The sequence below is a fragment of the Bubalus kerabau genome, chromosome 10 (genome assembly GCF_029407905.1).
Source record: "Bubalus kerabau isolate K-KA32 ecotype Philippines breed swamp buffalo chromosome 10, PCC_UOA_SB_1v2, whole genome shotgun sequence".
Lineage (NCBI taxonomy): Eukaryota > Metazoa > Chordata > Mammalia > Artiodactyla > Bovidae > Bubalus > Bubalus kerabau.
Window position 1 is genome coordinate 50479108 of NC_073633.1, and position 25608 is coordinate 50504715.

General features: G+C 40.2%; 1 protein-coding gene and 1 pseudogene across 5 annotated transcripts in view; one reads left to right on the forward strand and one right to left on the reverse strand.

The window, feature by feature from the left end:
* Positions 1 to 25385, reverse strand: part of ZNF609 (zinc finger protein 609) — a 202892-nt gene extending 177507 nt beyond the window's left edge. For 2 of the 5 annotated variants that reach the window (XM_055537662.1, XM_055537659.1), the window contains exon 1: positions 24807 to 25385. The gene's annotated coding sequence lies outside the window, so the exon portion shown is untranslated. Of the gene's footprint in view, positions 1 to 24210; positions 24343 to 24498; positions 24576 to 24806 lie in introns of those variants that run through there. The other 3 variants (XM_055537661.1, XM_055537660.1, XM_055537666.1) reach the window with 3 other exon arrangements.
* LOC129622099 (ribulose-phosphate 3-epimerase-like) lies at positions 6805 to 7481 on the forward strand (annotated as a pseudogene).
* Positions 25386 to 25608: the final 223 nt, after the last annotated feature.

Genomic DNA, 25608 nt, shown 5'->3' on the forward strand with positions numbered 1-25608 from the left:
ATGCGCTGGGAATACAACAGAAAATGAGAGTTAATAAGGCAGTGAAACACAATACTGAAAATAATTGTATTATGAAGGGCAAAGAAATGGGAACGCCAACTGAATCTGCACTACAAAGCATTATTAAAGCATAGTTCTGCCCGATATCATAATTTATCACCTCTTCAATCTCTGCAACTGTTGTGAGGCATAGAGCACAACCCACATTCACCTACCACTGACCCTCTTTCCCCTGGAGCTGCCCCATCATTAGTATGTAATGTAAACCATTAGAACAATCCCATGCTTTTTTATTCTTGGAAAAACAACAGAACTTTCAAAAGACCTTCCTCTAAAAAACAAACAAAAACTCTTCCTCTACAAAACAGGATGGTAATGAAACAGAGACTCTGGAAGGGTATATAAAGGAAAGAATATAAAGTACAAGAAAATGTTAGAGCTCACTGAGAGCTCCTGATAGTTCTCACTCTACTGTATGGGCTGACCTGTCAAGTATGGAGCAAGATAAACAAAGCATGACAGTAAGGAAGGCAGAGCATTAAGAAGATACCAGGCTGAAGTGAAAAGATATGAACTTAAAAGAATGTAATTTTTTTAAAAAAAAAAGGAATATGCAAGGAAATGAAAAGCCAATTAAAATTCACCAATTAAACCAATTGGTGGTTTAATTGGTGGTAACACCAATTAAAATTCATACAGAAATCAAAAAAGCACAGAACTAAAATTGTGGAAGAAATTACAAGAAAATTTGAGATACTCCTCTGGAGTAGTAGAGGATACTATTCCAATAGTAGAGGATCCTATTTCAAAGGAAAAAGGACAGTAAAAAGAAAATAATGAGGGAAATTAAAAGGAAGTATTTAATAATACTCAAAGCAAAACTGAAGAGACTAGAACAAATGGGAAAAAAGCAACCCATCAAGACATAATATGTAAGTTAACACCTTGAACTGAAAAAGATTTTGAAAAAGTTCACTATTTTTTCAGCAAAATCAATTTTTTAAAAAGCCAAACTTGCACACATTCTAGCAAAATTTTTAAATTACAAAGAACAAAATTAGGCCAACCTTAGATTGTTCTGTAACATTCAGACTGTTCTGTAACATTAAATGTTAAAAAAGAATAAAAAATCTATAGTTTTGAAGAGAAAATTATTTTTCAAGAATCTTACACTGAGTCACGTTGTTTGTTATGTGTTAAAACAACAGATTTTCCATATGTAACATACATATATCCATCTTGTTAAAAACTATCTGAAACATTAAAGTCACTTCAGTGTAGTGTAAATTTGAATAATTCCTGTAAACATAAGTATCAAGTTATTTTTATAATTTTAAGGGTAAACTCAATGCATATATTCCTGGAGAAGATATGAGGCAAAATCAATGCTTATAATAATGTCTAACCTCAAAAATTACAGCCTTAGTATCAGTAAAAAAATAAAAAAAAAGACTTCCTCAAATTCTTTTTGTCCCAATTCCAAGTTGTTGTGGCAAATTGCTTTGGTTTTTCTAGTAAGCAGAAATATTGCCATTAACATTTTTTTTAAAGTGTTTCTTAAAAAGTAGCTGGAGATGAAAAGAACATCTGATGGTCTGTGCTCATTTTCAGGTTCCATATCTTCCGTGAGATATTCATGAAATGGAGAGATAGCCAAGAGTACTGTAAAACATCAAGAAGCCATCTCATAAGAGAAAAGGTCTTAGAAACTGGTATTCTTTAGTATGGTAAGGAGTTAACTGAAGGGAGATGGGTATGAAGGTTGCAGTGTGGAAGAGAAACTTATTCTGTGATGCTGAGGGTATAAACGGAACCAATGAGTAGAAGTTACAGAAAGACAGATGTTTAGTTCAGGAGAAAAAAATGTAATAATCTGAAATTCCCAAAACAATGACCTACAATGCGTAATGAAGCCATATCTCTATCAAAAGCAGTGATCAGAAAAAGCATCATCTCCAGTCAAGCTAATTACATGAAGAATTCTGTGTGTGGCAGGCGTAACCTGGACATGTCCAGGGCCTTTTTCAAATCTGAAGTTCTATTAATGTACCTATCAAAAAGTGCCTTCCCTACTAGAAAACTACCTAGAATTTCTGAATGACCAGAATGTAAACAAAGAAAACATATCCTGAGAACCAATAAGTAGTGGTTCTGATGTTCTATACAGAGCACTGCCCTCCTATTTCTGAGTGTGTTAAGTAACTACCACTTTTCAACCAGGTGAATCTTCAGAAATTCAGCTTTCCAAACCCAGCAGCCTTCATAGTAACTTCGAAGGTATCTTTCCAAAGATACACGGAAAAATTGCCAAGGATTCTTTACCAGTCTGGCTGTAGCAGCCAAACCACTTTCCATCTGCTCCCTCCAGCATCCCTGGCTTTATGCAGTTAATAATCAACTCTCTGACAGGTCACTGCAGAGATGTTTAACCACAGAAGGAAGGGTAACCAACATGGTAGCTGGAAATGAAAAGCGCTGACCTGCTACTTTATGGCAGAGAAAGTACAGAATCAGGAGGGCCAATACCTTACAGAGACCACAAAGCACTTTCAACGTGCAGGAGTTTCTGTATATATTTTCCTCTCTCATCTCCTTCTGCCTAACTGTACTATACTTCCCTATGTACCAAATTCTGGAATTACTTGCCACTGCTATTGCACTTTGTTCTGCACCTGATCAAGAACTCTCCTCTGAGTGGCTATAGCTAAGGGACCAAAATAGGCCATGACAATCATTCCCCATTCCCTGTATCTGTAACAACAAATGTTCAAATTCCCGTTTCCTCTCTGGAACCCAACTCCATCTCTCAGACTTCCAGCCCACAGACTGGTTTGTAATCACACATTTCAGGTCATTAATTGCTTTTTATCAGGACATATGCCATAGATCACACCACCTCCCTACCTCAGTAATGAGCAAGGCCTCTCTTCCAGGCTAAGAATGGGAAAAAGAGTCTTCATGAGAGGACTCTGGCTCTGCCCAGAGGACACAAACAGCAGCTGACCCTACTTATGTCCAAACACAATTAGAAAAATAATACTTCTTTTTCTGCTAGATAGAGCTCTATATCCATCGTAGAGGACTTCAAAGACACAGGATCTCTTTAACTGCCAATTACCTATAGCTAATCTGGTCTAAGCAGCAAATTGTCCAGTGCTGTTTCACTGTAAATTTAACTGTCCTCCCCTGTTGTTACAGTTTTTGTATCAATCTTCTCACAGGCTTTGGTCTGAGCAAGTGACAGTTGTGTCTGAGTGAGTATAATCTGCTTGTGACCAGACAGGTCACACACATTTGGATGTGAGGGTGATCAGTCTTGGCTAGCTAGCTCTCACCAAAAGCTGTATGGACAAAGAAAAAATAGGCAATGCTCAATTCCAGGAAGGCAGCATGGTGTAGAAAAAAAAAGAAAACTGAGCTTAGAATCAAGAGAAGTGATTTCCAGACTCAAATTTCCAATGATCCTAGCCAGGATGTCAGTCAAGTTGCTTTATTAAATATTAATTTTTTATTATAAAATGGAGGGAGAATTCATCATGGTTCTAAGCATATTATGAGGATCCAAATCTAAAAAATTTGACAATCAAAAAAATAAAATGACCCAAATATTCTCATAATGTTCTAGGGTCTCAACTATAAGAGGACTGTTTCACAGCTGTACAGGGATCTAAAGTATTTTAAATAAAGGAAAAATAAATATTTGAAAATCTTTTACAAATTAAATTGTAGGTAGTACTGATATCCATTTGAGTTTTATGAAAGAAAATGGCAATCCTTTCTTCTTTCAACTACTCAGTTGTCCTGGTTTTCCGTTGAGGCTAGGAGTACCTTCAGATGTGGCTCATGGAACTCTACACTGTAGTGACTGACAGAAAGACTCCATTTTGTTTCAAAAATCCCTCAGGGCCAAGGTACCAATCCCAAAGCTCATGTTTTTAACCTCTGGATTAACTCTTTTACAAACTGTTCCAATCTACTAGTTTATTGAGCCAACCACCACCACCCCCCCAACCCCCAACAGGCCTTCAAATCTAAACTGTGTGAGGTTCACAGGGTTTGATGTCCAGGAAACTGTCACTAAATCAGTGGGATAAAACAAAAGTTGCAAGAAGAAAACCAAACTATACCATCTTCCCTGAATTTCAGATGCTACCCTGAAATCACATCATACTCAGTCAACCTTAGGTGAGGCCAGTACAACATGTAAACCTGCAGTGGTGACTCAGCTTATCCAGCTGCAACAGGCATCTCCCTCTCTACCTGCCACACTAGACCTCACTCATGAACTGAACTTCCAACTAGGGCTCTAACGACAATCAACCAACTTTCCTTTGGGTCTCTCCCTTAATTTATTACATTCATTACTGTAACAAAGGAACTGTGTCATATCCTCAAGTACCACGGCTCTTAGCTTATATCTCCAATGGGAATCAAATACAGACAAACAGTGCCAATTTGAGAAGATGGATCCAATTCAGCAGAGCTCCTCTGACCACATGTCACTTAAGGACAGAAGAGCAAAAGCGCAGCATCTCTCAGTCCCTCAGTGTTTATATGCTGCATATCATGAGTAGTTTTATGGTCTTCACAGGCTGCTATTCTCAGACAAAGACTATGAGGCTTGACCTGTTTCATCTCACATCATCAACTGACACTTCCACTAGACAAAGCTATTCAACAGGGCTCAGGTTTAGAGCCTTGGTGTTTGTCAACACTGCTTAGTACCAGCATACATTTCGAACAGGCTAAATAGCATACTAAATATGCAAATAATTCAGTCCCAACCCTGCAGGGATTCACTGGTGGAACTGGTTCACAGAGAAAACCCTTATCAAGGCCTCTGTGTAAGGAGGCCAAGAAGCCGAAGACAAAGATCATCTAGAACAGACGGTAACACTTCACCATCCTCTCTCTCCCAACAGCAGGGCTCTGTAACCCTTCATAATTCAGTTCTCTTCCCCAGAGGTAAACTTTATATACCAAAGAGGTGATGTCAAATTCTCAAGAAAAAAGTGGAGTTAGCTTAGGAATCAGGAGATTTAAGAAACTGGGCCTCCATACAGAACTGTTGTGGCAAAGCTTTTCTATGGCTCAGTCTCCTCACCTCTAGAACAGGGAATAACGTGGGTCAAGTTCACAGGAATGAGGGAAAGGAAAAAACTCAGGCATTTTTCAGGAAACATGAGGAATTACCTTCGTTTTTATATTCTAGACCTCATCTCCCTTCTTAAACCTCTTATCTACTATCCTATAGAACTCTAAAGTGTACACAAAGAAAACTTCTCTATTAAAAGACAGTATCTACACTGTCAGGCTAACCATAAAACTAGTGGGATCCACACACCCACATCCTTTAGGATGTCTAAGCCAGACTGACTTCTCCAGCCTTCTCTCATGGACACAGTCCTCTGCACCCCATTCCCACGTTACTGCCCCATGGCGTTTACCTCAGACATTCCCTGCTCACACCCTACCTCCCAGTGCAACGATTTCATTAACATTTGTTTCTTCCACCTGACTGCATGCACCCTGAGAGCAAGAGGCTGTTTCTCTTTTGTTCATCATTATATCCCAATAACAGGGTTTGGGTCACAGTACTCCCTCAATAAATATTTTGGTCAATAAATGAGTGAATGAACACTACTTTCCTCAATGGGCAGAACCACAACAGTGCCAAGGCTGCCATTTCTTTTCTTCATTCTTACTTGAGCTTGATTTGTCACTAGTTATAAACTGTCTCAATTACCTAACAGGCTTCAAACTTACCAGAAAAGAGAGTGGATTTCTCTTTTTTCTAAGATACATAAAAAGGATACAGATTTATTAAGAGTCTAGGGGGAAAGTTAGAAAACAATCCAGTCCTCACATGTCTTAAAATGCCTAACTGCTCCAGAATCCTCTCAGCCTTCAGCCTCATCCATGTAGAGCTGTTGCCCAAAATAGGGCTAGCCCACAAACCAGGATATAACCAACCCCTGGGAGCCCTCATACTTAAATGTATGATATATTCTATCAGACTTAAACTGTCCAGGTATCACACTTTAAACACCTATGAATCAAAGAGGACAAATGTCAGAAAAATGGCCATTTCTGAGAGGAGTTTACTGACTGGGAAGAAGCATGAGGGAAACTTGTGAGGTGTTAGAAATACTCTATTATCTTGAACTGGATGGTGGTTTTATGGCTACTTATACATGCAAAACTGAGTTATGCACTGAAGATTGGTATACTCAATGCACTTTATCATATGCACATTACCTTTTTTAAAAAAGGTAAAATCATACACCTATGAATAAAGGTACTATACTACTGGATCATGGTCCTGTTCCTAAAAGAGCATTTTATGTGATCACAGTAGACAGGAATTAGGCCAGTAGTCTTCACAGGTTAGGATATTTAGAGGGATGGAGAAGAAAGGAAAGAAGGAAAGAAACTACATTTAAGGATTACCCTGTGCTTCACTATATTATGAGGAGATTTATACATCTGTTGGAGAGTCTGAATGAATTATAATGACAAACTAAAAACACTGAGGTAATTAATGATATTAAACCCTGGGGAAAAAAACATAAGTTGCATAAGAAAACATAGTAGTATACTAAATAGTTCAATAAGAAATATTTACTTACTAATGGATACTGATAAAAGCAAAAATTTGATTTGATAAGGAGAGCACAATAGGATAGCAGATTATTTTTTAGAAATACAGAAGTAAATACAAGAAAAAGACTGAAAATCTTAAAGGAGTTGCCTACTGGGAGTGAGACTTGGTGATAGGAAGGGGTAAATAGTGGATTACTAAAAATGGCATGGCCAGTTGGGGTAAGGTGCCTTCATCTAGCTGGGGCTCTTGAGCAGTAACTTGCTCTAGAGAAACAGCACCATGGCATCTGGCTACAAACTGGCTCATCCATCCTCAACAGTAATGTGGCCAGTTTAGGGGCCAAGTGCCTCCAGATGCTGGACTCTGAGGTAGATTATCTGCACCTGGATGTAACAGGCGGGTGGGCATTTTGCTCTCAACATCACCTTTGGTCATCCTGTGGTAGAAAGCCTCCAAAAGCAGCTAGACCAGGACCCTTTCTTTGACATGTACATGAAGGTGTCCAGACAAAAAAACTGGGTAAAACCAATGGCTATAGCAGGAGCCAATTAATATATGTTTCATCTCGAGGCTACTGAGAACCCAGGAGCTTTGATCAAAGACACATAGGAAAACAGAATGAAGGTTGGCATTGCAATCAAACCAGGAACTACAGTTGAGTATCTGGTACCATGGGCTAATCAGATAGATATAGCACTGGTTATGACAGTGGAACCTGGGTTTGGAGGGCAGAAATTCATGAGATATGATGCCAAAGGCAGGAGCTAACATGATCGTGTCTGGCAGTGTCATTATGAGTGAAGACCCCAGATCGGTGATCAACCTATTAAGAAATGTTTGCTCAGAAGCAGATCAGAAACATTCTCCTGATCAATGAAACCACAAGGAGCCCAGTGTTTCTTCTTATGAGATCTCCTTTTTACTGGAAAACAAGAATATTGACTACAAATCGTACCACAGTTCAGACAGCGCTGCTTTTCTGGGCAATTACTCATTCCAGTGACTAAAGTTCATTATGCAGAATGTTCCAAGAGGTTAGAAATTGGTCAGTATAACTTCATTTTTAGTGATGGAATTGAAAGATTAGTGTGGTAAAATACCATTTTTACTGGGAGACTTGGTTTTCATAAAGAGTAAAAATATGGCTGTATTAAGGTTATGAACAGAAATATGTCTTAATACCTAAGGAAGGCATGTTGGCTACTATGAAAAAAAATTCTTCTCTGAATTTTTAAAAATAATTTTCTTTGGTTTCTTGGCTGTTTTCGGAAAGCAAAGGAAGTTCTTCTGTTTTTCCTGCTTCGTGTCATTTTTGATTTATGTATGTGATAACTAAGTTTGCATCTGACTGGGAATGGCATACCTACTTTCCTAGCTTCAAAAACATCTATTATCATTTACTTTGAACCTTATATTTGATACATAAAAAAGTGTACTATGAAAAAAAATAGTGGATTACGGATTTTCATTAAAAGCAATATTTGACCTTTAATATAAAGCTCATGGAGGACAAAAACAAAAAAAGTGTACGTATTAATCTGATAATGCAGATTATGCCACTTTAATGGTGGAAAGTGAACAACTAAAGAGCATGTTGATGAGGGTATGAGAGGAGAGTGAAAAAGCTGGCTAGAAACTCAACATTCATAAAACTAAGATCATGGCATCCGGTCTCATCACTTCATGGCAAAATAGAAAGGGAAAAAGTGAAAGTGGTGACAGATTTTATTTTCTTAGGCTCCAAAATCACTCCGAACGGTGACTGCAGCCACGAAATTAAAAGATGCTTGCTCCTTTGAAGAAAGCTATGACAAACCTAGACAGTGTATTAAAAAGCAGAGACATCACCTTGCTGCCAAAGGTCTGTATATTCAAAGCTATGGTTTTTCCAGCAGTCACGTACAAGAGAGTTGGTCCATAAGGAAAGCTGAGAGGTGAAGAATTGATGCTTTTGAATTGTGGTGGTGGTGAGTCCCTTGGACTGAAAGGAGATCAAACCAGTCAATCCTAAAGGAAATCAACCCTGAATATTCATTGGAAGGATTGTTGCTGAAGCTGAAGCTCCAATACTTTGGCCACCTGATGCCAAGAGCCAACGCATTGGAAAAGACCCTGATGCTGGGAAAGATTGAAGGCAAAAGGAGAAGAGGGTGGCAGATGATAAGATGGTTAGACAGCATCACCAACTCAATGGATATGAATTTGAGCAAACTCTGGGAGATAGGAGAGCACAGAGGAGCCTGGTGTGCTGCAGTCCATGGGAGTCGCAAAGAGTCTGCAGTACCAGAGTTGGACACCACTTTAGAGACTGAATGACAACAATTAATCTGATAAATAAAATATTTAAAAATAATATTATAAAAATATATACTTCTCCAAATATTCCTGGATTCCCTTACAAGTTATAAAACATATTAATCCAATAATTTATCAAAAATCTTATGAGAGGCAGGAGTGAAGCAGATATAAAAGGGCAATGTGAGGTACCTTTGTGGTGATGAAACTGTTCTGTATCTTGACTGTGGTGGGAATTCCCTGGTGGCTCAGATGGTAAAGAATCTGCCTGCAATGCAGGAGACCTGGGTTTGATCCCTGGGTTGGAAAGATCCCCTGAAGGAGGCAAGGAAACCCACTCCAGTATTCTTGCCTGGAGAATTCCATGAACAGAGAAGCCTAATGGGCTACAGTCCATGGGGTCACAGAGTTGGACACAACTGAGTGACTAACACAAATACACACACTCATAAGTGGGTACAACTAAAACTAGGGAAATCTGAACAACCTGAGTAGATTGTATCAGTGTCAATATCTGGGTATGATATTGTTCTATATTTGCATGACATTACCACCAGGGGAAACTGGTAAAGGATACAAAGGATCCCTCTGTATTATCCTTACAAATGCATGAGACTCCTACAATTAGCTTAAAAGTTTTAATTAAAAACACACACACACAGACACAAAACCCTTCTAGACCCTATTTCTAATTTCTACTACTTCTACTGTTAACAAATTTTATTTATTTACTATTGATAAGAGCAACCCAGTAATTAAGCTAAATTTATTTCTAATTTGAAAAGGTGCTCTCTATCCAATACAGATCCTAAGAACTGGTGAACAAGTTCTTCTCATCGCTTGATGGAGTCTGATAATATTACCTCTGTCTTTAAAAACTGGATTTTTTAAAAAAATCATTTTACATGTTTTCATTAAACCCTTCACTTCATTTGGTCTCCAGTTCTGATACATATTTCTTAGGGATGAAAAGAAGGGGCAATATTACAAACACGGACAAAACTTGGTTTTGTACAGGGGGATGTTTATTTTTATCTTTCTTTAGTTCTCTTCCTAATGATGCCTAGCTTTCCCTGGCAGCACACTGAACTAATTTTTCAAGGAATAGCTTACCAAGATTTCCAGTCTCCTCTAGGGGCTGAAAATCTCATGCTAGCAAAGTGGTTTGGACTTACTGCCTCCTTTTAATGTAATACTATCCACACTGAAGCTCATCTTTGAGTTTTCATCCCTCCCACACAGCCAAGATACTTTGGAAGTATAATCTTAAACAATTGGGAACCTAAGTACTTGAAAGAGCTTAGTGTCATGAGAAAACCTGAATATGTCACTTTTGTAAAACATTTATTAAACTGTCAAATAAAATAAGTGTCACTGCTTAAACCCTTCCACCTAGAAGAACTTATCATTGAGATAATTTCTGGAGGTAATGTCATGAGAAACCAGCACAATGCAATGGAAAAAAAAAAACAAATGAGGTGGCAGGAAAAGCTCAATTCTAGTCTTACTCTTCCTGAAGATGTTTAAGAATCTTGGGCAAGTCACTGCACTTATGTGAGCCTCTGTTATTTCACCTATAAAAAGCTGAGATAATTAATATACCATACAGTGTAATACTCTCAGGAGAAACCAGAATAGCACCCTGACATCAAACTCATTAATATTCTTACAATAAAATGAATATTTACTTGAAACAGAACAAACCACAATGAAAATAGCCATAAATAGCCTCATTAGCTGAAGTCAGGTTTGTGCCTACCTTAAAAAAAAAAAAAAAACCAGTTTTCAGAATTTGGGGGTTTCAGAACTACAAAGAAGGAACTATAGGTCTAGATGGATGTGATTACTGTCAAAAAGTCAGTTTATTTACTAATACAAAACAAAACATTTTCTCCCATTCCAAGGCTAAAGTTTTTAAACAGCTTTGGCCTGACTTTAATAAAACTAAATGATGTCTACTGGTAACCACTCTGCCCACACACAACTGTCAATGATTTGTCATATGTGACTTCTCTTTATGTAAATTAACCCATTGCCTTGGCCCCAGTAAGTTATATTAATGATACCAAGTCATCTCAATCTTTAATTTACATTTGATCAACTTTCTAATATAGATTTTATTCCCGCTACCTCCAAACCCTTCTTATGGTGAAATCTACTCCAGTCCCTTCATGTAATGATCATGCTACTTAATTTGAAGTGATGTGCTTTCACTGGGAGTTACAGTTTATCCTTGGATTTTTTCCTCAATTCTAGGGTAGATAGATTTAGAGATCTGATCGAGAAAAGTTAGACAGCTAGGGGAAAAAAAAGTGTTGGAACGACTAACTAAATATTACCACTTCTGGAATAACTTTTGGGACTTCTATACATTTTTCTGTACTTTATATGCATTAAAAGAGATTAATTCATGTCCCAATTTCTTATTTTTTAAAGTTAAGCTTATCATCATTTGACCAGAAGCTTTAAACTGCTTGGAAAGAGGGAAAAACAGAAGTGAAAATTCTCCAACCTCTTCATCCCTGAATGGATCTTTCACACAATGATCGAGTAGTCTTACCAATTTTCTAGCGGTCTTCTTAAAAAAGCTCTTAACAAAAACTCTTACCATCAGTTTAGCAAAGAACTTAACTAATTCAACATCTTTTTCTTCTTTCACCTAAAATTTCTAGGCAGCACGCATGACTAACCATCATCACTTTGTGGGTTTCTTTGGTCTTAACTGAAAATGTTTTTAAGTTTTTTTTAAAGATGCTTTTCTCCTCTCGACAGCCTCTGAGACTATGCCAAATGACCATCTGTTTTGTATGGTGCTTTTGATCCCTTGCTTTCTAATAAAATGGTTTTTAAGTCTTTAAACTTTCAGTGGGTTATCTGCTATTTGAAATCTTTCCACTTGTCCTACTGTACATACTTTATCGCAGCTCAATTTCTTAAAAATGAACCCCCCACCTAATAGATTTTATTCTTCCTCTCCCTGAAGAATGCTGAGCTTAATCAAGATATGATTTCTCTTAAACAGTGTTGACCTACAGAAACCTTTCTCAATTCTTGTTTGTTCCTCAAAGCAAAAATCCTGGTTATTTCTTTGCACTATAGGATCTAAAACTGCCAACTGTGCAGAGAAGTTTATTTTACTCAAAACCATACTTTAAATTTGCTCTTAATAAAGTAGTTAACCAATCTATGAAGAGTAAATAAACCCCGTATTATTATTATCTGGCCTAATTTTGTAGCTTCTCCTTTAACAGTTGCAACTCAGTCACATTATTTTGATTAGGACTGTGACATTTTAAGTAAGGATTTTGATCCTTATAAAAATGTAATCGCTTGTTGCCTGTGTCATCCCTATGAAGGGCACAGCCTAACAGCACCACACTTCAACAATTTGTTTCTTTCCATCAAGTATCTGAGATGTGAATTAATTCACTGTTTATCATTATTTTGCCTACCAAGAAAGAAGGAAAAAAATTATATAAAGATGACAGAAATGGCACTCGTCATGTTTATGTAACACTTTTAAATAAATCTAATGCTTCTGATCACAAATTCAGGTAAAATACATTACAGACTTGCTGTTGGAAGAAAATGTCACTTCACTGTTATATTACCCACCTCAATGTGATCTTGTTAAAACTGAATTTCTTTCTTTTAGAAAGGCTCCATAAGGAAAAGAATATTACCAGACACTGTCCTGCATTTCCCTCTCTGTCAGATGGTGTTACTGAACTCATCTGAAATCCACACTGCCAGATTTTTAGCTTTATTAGGACTATAAGGGCCTGCTAATACAAACCCCAGAAACAATACTACTGAAAAAAAACCAACTATCACTAGCAAACTAAACTATGTTAAAAGCATTTCTACTAATAAAGCAAAACTACCTGGTCAGTTAAACTGAGACCTTTTTAACCACTACAGAAAATTAATGACATAACGAATTAACAGCCACCGGCTTTAAAATTCACAATATCAGTCATACTTTACTGTACCACTTGAGCGTATGTGGTGAGAATTTATGACGTCAAGTCTGACATGTAGCAAATCCTGACAAAGAAAAGCAATGTGATATTTGCCTAGGACCCTCTCTGCCTAAAACAGATTTTTCTTAAGCATCAATCCCAAGTTCATTAAGAACCTTTCTTCTAAAATTTTATATCAAAAATAGCACATAGTATAGTATAGAATGGCAAATAGGCCTCCTTGTATATTGCAACCACACAAGTTGATGATATAAATAACTAGAAATAGAGTATACAGGTACCCGGCACCTTTCAGCTACCTCAAATGGCATACAGTATAACAAACAGGCTGAGAGCTTGATGTCCACAAGGAGCATTCTATACAACCCAAGGACAGAAATAAGACATTACATCTCTACATATTAGGTAGGAATTTTAGCTTCCAGTCAATTACCAAACAGCAGTCGGCCTAAGGGATTTTTGTTGCCTATCAGCTTCATGTAAAGAAAAAAGGGAAGAGGTAACAGGAAAAATAATGAAATAGTAGAAGGGTTAGGAAAAAGCAAGCAAGGGAACTATAAGAAAATTTACAAAACACAAGTCAAACGAGAGCAGCTAGACATCACAAGACATCTTCACCCTCAGGCTGATGAATTAGGTACTGAGACTTCCAGAACAAAGCCAGCTATGCGTTGAGAGGAAATCAAAATAACACAAACCTCAAAATTAAAATTTTAGGCTGGAAGCTAAGTGTATAGTCCCTGAAAGCTTATTTTTAATGAGCTACCCCAACCCCCAGAGTTGCTGAGACCTCACTAGAAAGAGGGACTATCATGATATTGGGCTTTTCCTTTTGAGGAAGGAGAAAATTCAGAGGCCTAACTCACCTATTACTCAAGGCACCCAAGGCTCAAATACCACTCCTCAGGGAAACTGGCTATAAGGCCTTCTGTTCTACCCCTGCTGTCTTCCAGACATAACTGCAATTTTCACCATGATTAACTTCCAGGAATGCCAGCCAGAGGAGCAGCCAGGAAAAAAGAACATATTTCCCCCTTACTGTCGGCTAGACCCTTTGGAACAACTACAGACAGTGCCTCTTTCTCTCCTCTGGGCAGAAGAACATTCAGCAACCCCAGGGAAGTGCCTAACAACCCAGTAACACACTTGCACCGTACTTCTCAAAGATGCCAACTCTGATCATCTTATTTAAACCTGCAAGCTTCCTATTTCCTTCATCTATCCCTCCTCTACACTACTAATCCTCCTTACTCTGTTCTATTTTTTCCCCTCATCAATTATCACCCTCTTTATACTACATAATTATTAATTATGCTTATTTCTATTTCCTTTTGTTAAAAGATCCATGGGGCTGGCATTTTTTGTCTATTTTGCTCACTGATAGATCCTAAGCAGCTTGGACAGGACCTCACATATAGCAGGACTCCAGTAAGTATGTATGGAGTGAAAGAAGTAAATAAGAAAAACTAAAAAGACCTCTTGGAGGCCAACAATATCCAGAAGGCCCAACAATGCCTGTGCTCCTCTAACAGAATCAGCCTGGTTCCCGTGCCTGACCTACCGCACTTCTGTCTGTCGCGTACTACCTCTCCTCATCCCAGTTCCTCCATCAGCTAGGATACACAGAACCACAGCAGTACTGCAGACAACTACGGGCGACACGTGAGTGTCCTTGATCTGAAGGATTCCTGAAGGCTTTCGTAGTCTGCACCTTGTTCCCAGGTTATTCAGTTTGGGACAAAATGTGTTAGATGCAAGTTGTCTTAACACAGAGAAAGTTCTGGGGAAAAAAAATCTCAAGAAGTTTCCATTTTCAAAAAAACAAATTCCAATTCAATTCAGCAAGCATTAACATAATAAAGTTATATTCAAAGCACTGGGCTGAAAGTCATGGGAAACAGGAGACTGAGGTCTCTTATGGAGTTTAGAATGAAGGAGGAAAAAACATATTCACATCTAATTATAATCAAAGACAGGGTATGACACAGTGCTATAACAGAGTTTGTAGCAAAGAGTTAAAGAGATAGGAATACAAAATCAATTCTGGAGACACAGGCAGATGGGAAGAAGAAAGTTAAAGTCTTCAGGAAGGAGAGGAAATTTTTTGGTAGGTTGAAGGAAGAGTCAAATTTGAAGTTGAATGCCTTAGAGTAAGGGAGGGCATTCCAACAAAAAAAGAAAAGAAAAAAACTAAGGTGTTGAGACTGAAAAATGCAAGGTAAGCAGAAGGAATGGCTGTAAAAAGAGTGAGAAATAAATGAAATGAGACTGAAGAAGGCCAGGGTTGGTCAGGTTATAGAGGATATCAAGTGCTGGCCTATACAGGCAACAAGGAGTGATTAAAGGTTTTCAGCAAAGAAGTAAAATGATCAGAACTACATTTTGAAAAGTCCACACTAGAATTCCTTGCTACATACTCTTCTAGAAACAAATTCTTTCCTTTCAGAGCACTAGAGCTCATAATCATACATTCATTCATTGACTGCTGGTTTCCCCAACTAGACGTGTAAGTCCTGAATGGACAGAGACCACATCTGGTCTGGCACACAGTGTTCGATAAACACAGGCGCACCTTGGAGACATTAGGGATGCAGTTCCAGACCACAACAAGAAAGCAAATATCATAGTAAACCAAGTCACACAAATTTTTTGCTTTCCAGTGCATATATAAGTTATGTTTATAATATACTGTAGTCTATTAAGTATGCAATAGCATTATGTCTGAAAAACAAGGTACATATCTTAATTTTAAAATGCTAACCATCAGCTGAGCCTTCAGCAAGTCACAGGAGTAACGTCAAAGATCACTATCATAGATCACCATAACAAATATAATAATGGTGGAAAGTATGAAATGCTGTAAGAACTAGAGAAATACTGTGACACAGAGACATGAAGTGAACACATGTTGGAAAAACAGTGCCAACAGACATGCTTGCCACAGGCTTGCCACCAACCTTTAATTTGTAGAAAATGCAGTATCTGTGAAGCACAGTAAGAAAGGGATGTCTGTATAAACCAAATAAAAACTATAATAATAATGCAGCAGTATATGACATGTAATACAGAAAGAAGCTTTAACCATGAGGTTACTACAATAATACACAATATGGAGGCATAAACTAGGTCAGGTGAAAAGGCAACGCCAAATGAAAAGATATCTAGAATGATTCAAGTTTAGTGAATGAGGTGATGAGATGAGGTGGTAAGGAAGAAAAAAGAACGAAAACACAATCCCAAAGTTTTGTGTCATGGCAACTGGAAGAACTGTAATGCTTAGCAGAGAAAAGGGGAAGCAAGTTCCAGAAATGATGGACTGGAGGTACATTTGAAAGCAAATACCAAGTAGGAAAAAAATTCCCCTTTTCCTCTATCCCATTCAGATTCATAGACTTGGTGAGGCTCACAATTTCAATGTCTCTTCCAATTTCTCTAGCTCCATTGCTAATACCATTCTTGCTGAGCTTCACGTGAAACCTCAGAATTTGTAACTGCAGTTTACAAGGTACATTCCTGAATTCACTACTGCTCACATGAATGTTCATCTCAACCAAACCCAAAGAGCTCACCTAGGAATATTACCAGGAACATTCTGGTAACATACCAAAAACCCACTGGCTTTACTGTGTACATAGAATAGGTAAGACAATGCTGCCTTACTCTATACTGAACCACAGCCTAAGAAACTACAGGTATTAACATGCAATGTGGTGTCAGCATACAACGCAATGGCCTAACTGCCAGATTTGGATTTCAATCACGGTGTAGTACGATTTCCAAAGGTTGCACAGCACCTATTCTGGCCACTGTCCAATTCAAAACCCAGACACTTGGGGAAAAAAAAATCTATCTACAAAAGACACTTATATTTCTAATACAAATCTTTCAAAACTCTCATTCAAGTAGAACACTTCCCAAAATAACTTTTAGATTACCTGAGAATTAGTAATGCTCTACAGATGGCTGGGAATAAAGCAGAACACTCTCAGGACTTTCTATGAGTCCAAAATAAACAATAGTTCCGCCCACCACATTTTTCTATTACGGACTGATGGATGTTTTAAGTATAAATTTAAGAACAGTGAATGCTTCTTCCAATGTTCAAAGGTAGATTAAACATGTAATTTTGTTATGTTAACATACACTCTCTCAAAATAAAGAAAGAAAAGACCATCACTCTCTTAACATTCAACAAAAAGCTGCTATTGGAAGTTCCAAATCCAAAAATTAACTGGGAAATGCTGATTAAAATTCTAACTTGGGGGCTTAACAACTAGGTTATACACTTTTATTCCTTTGCTGCTGCTGCTGCTAAGTCACTTCAATCCTGTCTGACTCTGTGTGACCCCATAGATGGCAGCCCACCAGGCTCCCCCGTCCCTGGGATTTTCCAGGAAAGAACACTGGTGTGGGTTGCCATTTCCTTCTCCAGTGCATGAAAGTGAAAAGTGAAAGTGAAGTTGCTTAGTCGAGTCCCACTCTTAGCGACATCCATGACCCAATCTTAAGCCTACCAGGCTCCTCCATCCATGGGATTTTCCAGGCAAGAGTACTGGAGTAGGGTGCCACTGCCTTCTCCGATTCCTTTAAACTACTTGAAAGCAAAGACTTCCTAACATCACAGTTAACCCTTGAACACTACGAGTCTGAACTGTGATGTTAGGTCCATGTCTATCTGGATTTTTTTTTTTTTTTTTCAATAAATACACACTACAGTACTGCACAATCAGAAGCTGGTTAGAACCTCGGATACTGGAAGGCCAACTACAAAGTTATATGAGGATATTTTTATTTCACTGGGGGGGGGTACCCCAACCCCTGTGTTGTTCAAGGATCAACTGTACTACCAATTTCAAAGTTCCTAAAGTCACCCATCAGCTTCAAATTGCTCAATCCCTTTTAGGGGGTATTTCAGAGATTCCCCCTTGTTGGTCAAACTGCCAATTTTGCATTCGAGCATTAAAAATAACAATTTTATTTTCTAAACAAAACAGTGGGCAACTTTTATGCAATGCCAAGAAGTTAATTCAAAGCAGGTTTCCCACTAACTGGACAGAAACAGAAAAATGCCCAATCCTACCTCCAATATCAGTTCCATTTGGCTAAAGATTTCAGATATAAGAGATTTAAGGATCTTAAATCCCTGGCTGAATACACAAAATTACTTCTTATTGATATCAGGTAAATCCTTCTAGGTTTGATTTCCTTTTCCCAAGCTGAGGTTCTTTTTCTACAGCTTTCTGATCCCAACTGCTATAGCTGGAGCAAGCTAGAAAAAGATATATTTGAAAAATTGATGAACCTGCAGAATGAGGATACAAGACTCTCCAAAAGAAGACAGCTTAGTGGAAAAAAAAAACCCAATATACACATATCAAAGAGAAGTGAGAATCAAGCCCCTGAAACTAAGATTGCACTTATTTGCCCTTCTAAATACTGACACGATTTAAAAAAAAAGCTTATGTTGATCATTTTTGTCCCATTCTTTCATCACAATCTTGATATCATAAAATTCAACACTACATGTAACCTTTAGAGATGATCATGTCTAATATGCTCCTTTTACAGATAAGGAAAAGAAAAACATAGGAGTGACTAGCACAAGGTTACATAGCTTGTTAGAGGCAATACAGTGATCAAAATCTGGGATTTATGGCGCACAATTCCATGCTTTTTCCTCTATGCTTTAAAAAGCCATATTAGCAAACATTTTACACTATTAAATCAGAAAATAAGTAACTGTAACTAAGCCACACAAAAATAAAATTTATCCATATAAAGAGAACAAAGGGTTAGACCAGGAAGTACCCCAAATCAAACAGAAAGAAGCAGCATTTGTTCATATAGTACATGCTTTCCTGAGGGCACAACCTGGCACATATTTTCTGAGCCATTTTATTAATTATCACCTGCGGGTATTTGTGTCCTGTGCTTTCATCAAATGAAACTCCTTAAGAGGATGCCACAGTGACTCTGGTAGCAAAGGTTTGAGAAGTGGTAACTTCTGGCACAGATAACTGATGGTACAAAAGGAACCCACATACACACAAGTGGCGCCAGCAATCAAGAAGAGAAGACCGAGTTGAAGAGGGTGGATATTCTGCTGGGAGCAAGTAATCCTGAAAATGAGATAAGAATAAAAATCCAAGAGCAAAGCTGGCCTGATACTAATGACCAGAGAGCACAATAAAAAGAAAGCAGTTTCAGAGTTTGCCTGGCATCAGACAGTTCTCACCTGCAAAAGAAAGAAGGAAAAGATTCTTACAGAGACAAAAGAAAGATCACAGGTTTGCTCCTGCGTGATGGATTAGATATGACCTAATAGGTATTTGCCATCTCTTATTTCTGGGACTCTGATCCAAGAACAAACAGCAAGAGAACCATGAAAAATCAGCCCTGTTGGATCTGGAGTTCTGCCTTGACAAGATATAAAGCTCATTCATAGATCTGACTGTGCTCATGAGACTGCAGTTCAACTCCTGCTGCTAGAGCAAGAGGAGGGGGAAGGAAGACAGAAAGGGGTGAGTGGGAAGGAGGTGGAAGATCTGCGTTGTGACTATAATAGCTACAGTAATTAGAGTGTTTCCAAGCTGCTGGAGAACTCTTCAGAGCAGAGAATGTGGAGGGGCCATGGCGGAGGGGGGAAAACAGGAGGAAGCAAACTACTGAGAATGCTAGGAAAATACATGGTGCTTTGTGAACAGTTTAAAACAAACAAACACCTGTGATGGCTTCATCCAGGGATACAGAGAAGTTTATATTCTTTCCCAGAAGTGAAATTATACAAAGAACGGCTAGGCTGCTACTCATAGCTAGGTTACGAACTAGGTGTAAACAGATTCTTGCAAATGTCCCTGTCTTTGCAGTGGTCCACCGTTTGCCTCCCTTTTCCCTGAATCAATCAAAAAAATCAATCTATCCATCCATCTATAATATCCAAATCTGTCTCAATCCTTCTAACAGATCTAAGCCTTCACTTCACTTGGAAAAGTGACTTCTGAACTCCAAAACAGTTACTATATCTTCTTTCCTGTCAATCAACTGTTAATTAATACCTTGTGAATTCAATTAGGTTGCGCATGTGTATATGTGCGCATGCGTGTTTTTCAAGCACACAGTTTGTCAGCCTAATACAGAAAATGACTGGAGGACACCAGAGAAGTCACAAAATAAACATCAAGATGCTTGTTTATGAATTTTAGGCTCTACAGCACTGCCACTTATAGTGGCATGAACATGTGAAAGAAAAATGAAATCACATTAACAGAAGATGATGATAACCTGGGAGGAAAATCTGGGAATTTGCAGAAAACCTCAAAATAGAAAGTCCTCCTCCAAGTTATAGGAAATGCTACACTTGTTTTTAAGATAAATATTTACTTGAGCTACTTCCTTGACATGATTTAGTCTTCTGGTGATGACTTGATCCTAACAGTGATGTTAAACTCAAAGCCAGGAAAAAAGAGTTATAAAGGTGTTGGGAGAAACTAAAAATGGCAAACTTCATGTGGAGAATTACATTCATAAAATAAAAACACATGTGGAAGTCTTAAGTAAGCCATGTCAGGTAGACTTAACACAAAAAGTCAATTACATCCTCTGCACAAAACCTGCTGGGTATCATCCCAGTGGGCTAAATCTTTTTCACCACACTAAAAGTAAAGAATTTTCTCCTTCCCTATCCCCCTAATAAACAAGTGCTAGAAACACTGAATTACCATTATTTCCTTCCCATTCACAGGGCATAAAGCCAGAACTCACAGAAATACAATAGGGCCCTTTAGGACCACATCTAAGGCATGCTACTCAGTAATCTAAAAGAAATACAGAGAAGGAAGAATCTCTTCCCTTTATTTCATTATCGCCTCACTAACACACCAGCATCAGACATTAAGAAATGTGAAACAAAGAAGAATTTCACACATATGAACTGAACCTAAACCACGGAAGACCAAGTATTTTCTTGTCACTGTGGCATGTGATTCTTTAACCACCTGCTCAATAATCCCTCTTCAGCTGCACAGCTGCTGCCAATTCCACATGCCCAGCCAGGTAGGTGCTTTGGTGAATTACCTGTTCCCTAGTGAAAAGAGCCCTTCACTGACTCTTAGTGGGCCCAGAACATGCCAATCAGCATTGCCTGTCTTCATTTTCTCTGTCACAGCCAACTTTTATGAGATATCACAAAGGTATATTTAGTCACTATGTGATTTTGTATTTTGCAAGTTTTTTTTTAAGGAAACTGATTTTTAAAAATCAGGCAGAAGTGAGAATTCAGCTGCTTAAAAGAAAATTTGCCACACAACATAAGGCTGCCTCATTTCAGAGTGGCCCCATCTGTCTGGCAGTATTCCCATTCACGACCAGTTTCCACAAGGGAAATAACAATTGCTTAGGTACCTATGATCAGGAGAAAGTGGCACTAGAAGGTTCTATTGTACCTGGCAGTAATAAGAGAGAAAGCAGAGAACTTCTGGAGACCACACATCATTCCTGTACTTGTTAAGTCTCCACGGCTGAGCCCAGGCAGTGGTATTCTGAGTCAAATAAGTAAGGAGTGGCACTTCCACTTGACAGAGCAATCAGTAAACCCCTCAACAAATTATCCTGTTCCAGTCATTTAGCTGCTATATGCTAATTGCAACATAATTACTACCAGAAGCCAAAATTATGCTTCCATATCCTCACACAAAATAAGCACTAATCTGTCCAGCTATCTAGACCTCTCACAAGGAAACATTTTCTAACAAGAAGCTGGGGGAGCCGGTGGAAATCCAAAGTGTTCTCTGAAAGATGGTCACAATCAGAAGACTTGTAAGTTTCCTTGTGGCAAGGGCCCAATTCTGAAACCACTAAGTCTAATCAGGGCAAATTTAATCTGAGGCTTCTGCCTTCACTGTCACCTGACAGGATTCAGAAATGAAAGTCAACAGCCCAAGAGCAAAAAGTTTTGGACTCAGTTTAGGTGACTTCACTCAGGGACCTAGGACACACAGTTGGAAACAGTCTAAAGACAGTCACCACCTCTAGCAAGGCCTTAAGACACTTCTGTCACCAAGAAATAGAAAGGTCAGAACAACCTGTTCCCTCCTAACAAAGCCTAACACCTCAGCGGCAAGCCGTCATTTTCAAGAAACTCGTTGAAATAAAGAGAAAAGGGAGGCAACGTCGTCAGACTGAGGGCCTTGGAAAGACCCTTACCACAACCAAAGGCTCAGGTTCCTCTTCAATGACACCCTATAGGAAATGGCTAGCTATTGTGTACCACGTATGTTGTGTACAACTGTCCTCTCACAATGACAACTGATTTCTAATCTCTTTTCAAAGAAAAGTTTTCTTTAAAGTCCTAAAGGGAAGCCTCATTTCTAGTCCCTAATAATTGTTTACCCAACTAACAGTACCGAAGTACCCAACTAGTAGTACTATTCGGGCATTTCTATGAGGTAAATACAAGGATAGGGTTTCTTCTAGCTTGTTCTCATCCTTCTCTCATTAATAATAACTCCCAAGATCTCAAATTTTTTTGTTACTCTGGCAAATTTCTCCCTAACACAGACACATATATGGATTTTCTGCACAATGAGCAAGTCACATCCTTTCATCAGAATTAAAGATAAAAAGGAAAGTTATTTTGGTTCCCCCAGCTCTTATCCAGATAGGCAAATTCTGTGGGGTTTTTTGTTGTGCAATTATTCTGACCAGGAAGTCCCCATTAAAAAGGTACTTGATCCGTGACTCCCTATCTTAACCCTGCACAGGTTTTTAGTGGTATTCCTAAACAAATAAACAAACATCTTTGTAGGAGTGTCCCATCTCTATAAAAAGGATTAAATTGGCTGGCTTGAACTAGCTTAGAGTCTTTTTCCTTAGAAGTCTGACACAAATCTCAGGATTGAGTCTTCCAGCCACTATTTCTCCTCAACTTAGTACAGCCTAGCCAAAGAGGCAGGCACAACATGGCTGGCATTCCCTATTCTTCTGAAAAATGTGTGCCAATGAGCTCTGCATTGTTCCTCACTCAAAAAGAAGAGCCTTTCTGTCTGGCCTCCTCCAATGGCAAGCCCCAGTCTGGAAAAGGAAGAAAATGGCACTGAGGAGCCTGGGAGATGGAGCCTATCCAAAGCTCTCAGACAAGACTTGAACCTATGACCTTCACTGTGTACACAATAGGCGGGTGAGAGGGACCTGTTTATCTCTGCAGCAGCAGTTCTCAGCCCTGGGGTAGCTCTCCCGATAAAATGACACGACTATTGTGTGTGGCAGCAAAACAGTCATCTCCTCACAACAGCCTAAACCAGCACTCCCTCCCCCAAGACAAAGCAGCAGGGGTGAAATTAACTCAAGGCTGCAGAGCAAAGCCTCATAGAGAAAAGAGAGGCCTGTGGGGGGACTGGGGACCCTTCTCAACCCCTGGGGCTCTGGACACATGGCTGGAAACAGACAGGCTTTCTCCCCCATCTTTCCCACTCTCATTTAGGTAGGAAGCTGTTTCTTAGAGAATTTAATCATCTGTGATTTGTTCAGAAATATTCCCCCTGAAGGGCTCTGATCTCTCCACCCTGTGTGAGCCTAATTCCTAGAAGCTGAAATGACTGTTTGCTGCTGCCTGTTTCACAAACACACATTAATTGGTCAGATGTGTCTCCTCCTCCTCAACCCCAGAGGGAGGAAGGAGAATCTGAGCAAAGCACAGAGATGATCCAACCGTAATTACACATAAAGGGAAAAGAGGGCAGCACGGGTTTTCCAAACAGGACAGGGTCACAAACCCTCCCGGGGGCACTAGGACAGCAGTTAAGGCCAGGCCCAGGAATCCCTCCATCTTGAAGAAAAGGACAGGAGTAAATGTGACCTGAAGCCTGGAAGGAGCACACACCCACAGCCTACTTACTGCACACTCCCAGCCACCTTGCCCCCCCACCCCCCGGGCCACGCACACGTCCTGCTCCCAGCCCTTCGCCCTGAACCCCCCTAACTCCCTCACTAGCTCCAGTCGCCCCGGGCCCCCTCAAGATACCCAGACTCGCCTCGGAAACTCTCTGGCCTGTCCCCACAACCTGGCCAGACCCTAATCCCCTCTCGAGCACCCCTATGCTCTGCCTGAACCAGCCCTGGCCACGCTTTGAACTTCACCCTGCGCCCCTCGACGCCCCCTCCCCCAAGAAGGCAACGACCCCCCCCCACCCCCCCGCCCTACACACCTTCTCCTCGCTCCTCCCCGGCCCCCAACCCCCACTTCCTCCGTCAGGCGCCGCTATCCCCGGCCCCCTGAGCGCCGCCGCCTCTCTCCTCCCCCAGCCCCGGCTCCACACAAAGCTCCGGACTCACCGCGCGGCCGGTCCCGGGAGCCGCCACCTCCGCCCGCCTGGGCCCCGGGCCGTAGAGCCGCTGCTGCTACGGGGCCCAGGCCGCCATCCGTTCCCGCGGCCCCTCCCCCCCTCCCCACCCCGCCTCGGCTCCGGCTCTCCGCCCCCTCCTCGCGCCGCTCCGCCCCGCCCGCCGGTGCCGCTGTGTCCGGGGCCGCGGGTCCCTCAGCCGCCGCCACCGCCGCCGCCGCCGCCGCCGCCGCGATCCGGGACAACCAGGGCCGCCCAGAAGACCCGGACACTGGACTACCGGGCCCTCGGATCCGGATCCTTGTGCCGTCTGGAGCTGTAGAGCGCAGAGGAAACCCGGAACCTGGATGGAGGAGCCAAATCCTGGGTCTCCAAACGCGCGGTCACACGGAGCCCGGATTAGAGACTCGGAGCCCGGATTAGAGACTCGGAGCTCTGGGAATGCTGGAAAACCCGGCAAGCCGGTTAAAACAGAGATAAACTCGAAGCAGCCTGGATTGGAGAGCTCAAACCTAACGCTCTCTCCTCGTGGAAAGAACTCTCCCTGGACCAGACTTCCTCGCAGAGGTCTCTGGGGAAGTATCGTACCTTAAACACGGAAGACACCAGTTCTGTAGGTGTCCAACCATGGGAAGAGCAAAGGGTCTGTCTGAACGTGAACATCACAAAGAATCAGCAAAGCTCATCGTGGTTTCATCCACTTTATCACTTGGTTCAGGAAAGTAGCAACCCCTAATATTTTATCCTTTGTTCTCCAATTTCTTATTTAGGATTACCACTAGTTTTCCTCTTCAAAGCACCCATTTCTAATCCAATATCACCTTTCACCTTGCCACCCCGTATCCCTAAGTCCTACTTTGTCCTTTTCCAACACACCATTCTATTTCTAACGAGTTTAGCTTTTATCTTTTCTTATCTGCCATTCGTCTGATTGCCCAGCACACGATCTAGTAGGCATTCAGCCCTTCTTTAAGTGAACCCTCCCACCTACCTCTCACTCACGAACCTCATCATACTCTTCACCACCTCTTCCCTAAAACGTCCACTCCCTTTCCTAGCAAGAAGAAATTTATCTTAATTCTCAAGTCTTAGTGTCCTTCCTGTGTCCTTGCCATCTTAGTCAGCTCTGCAGTTTTGTTTGGTTGCAGTCTCCAGCACTTGGAATCTTACTTCCCCGACAAGGGATCAAATCCGTGTCCCCTGCGGTGGAAGCTTGGAAGTCCAAACCATTGGACCCCGGGGAAGTCCCAGCTCTGCAGTTTTTATCTTTCCTTTCCCTTACCCTGAGGCATCCTTCAACAGTACCACTCACCATAGCATGTGATTTGAGGATAAAGGCAGATCATAAAACCCCTTTGCTCTCCATTTCCACATATGCATGCAAAAAGTG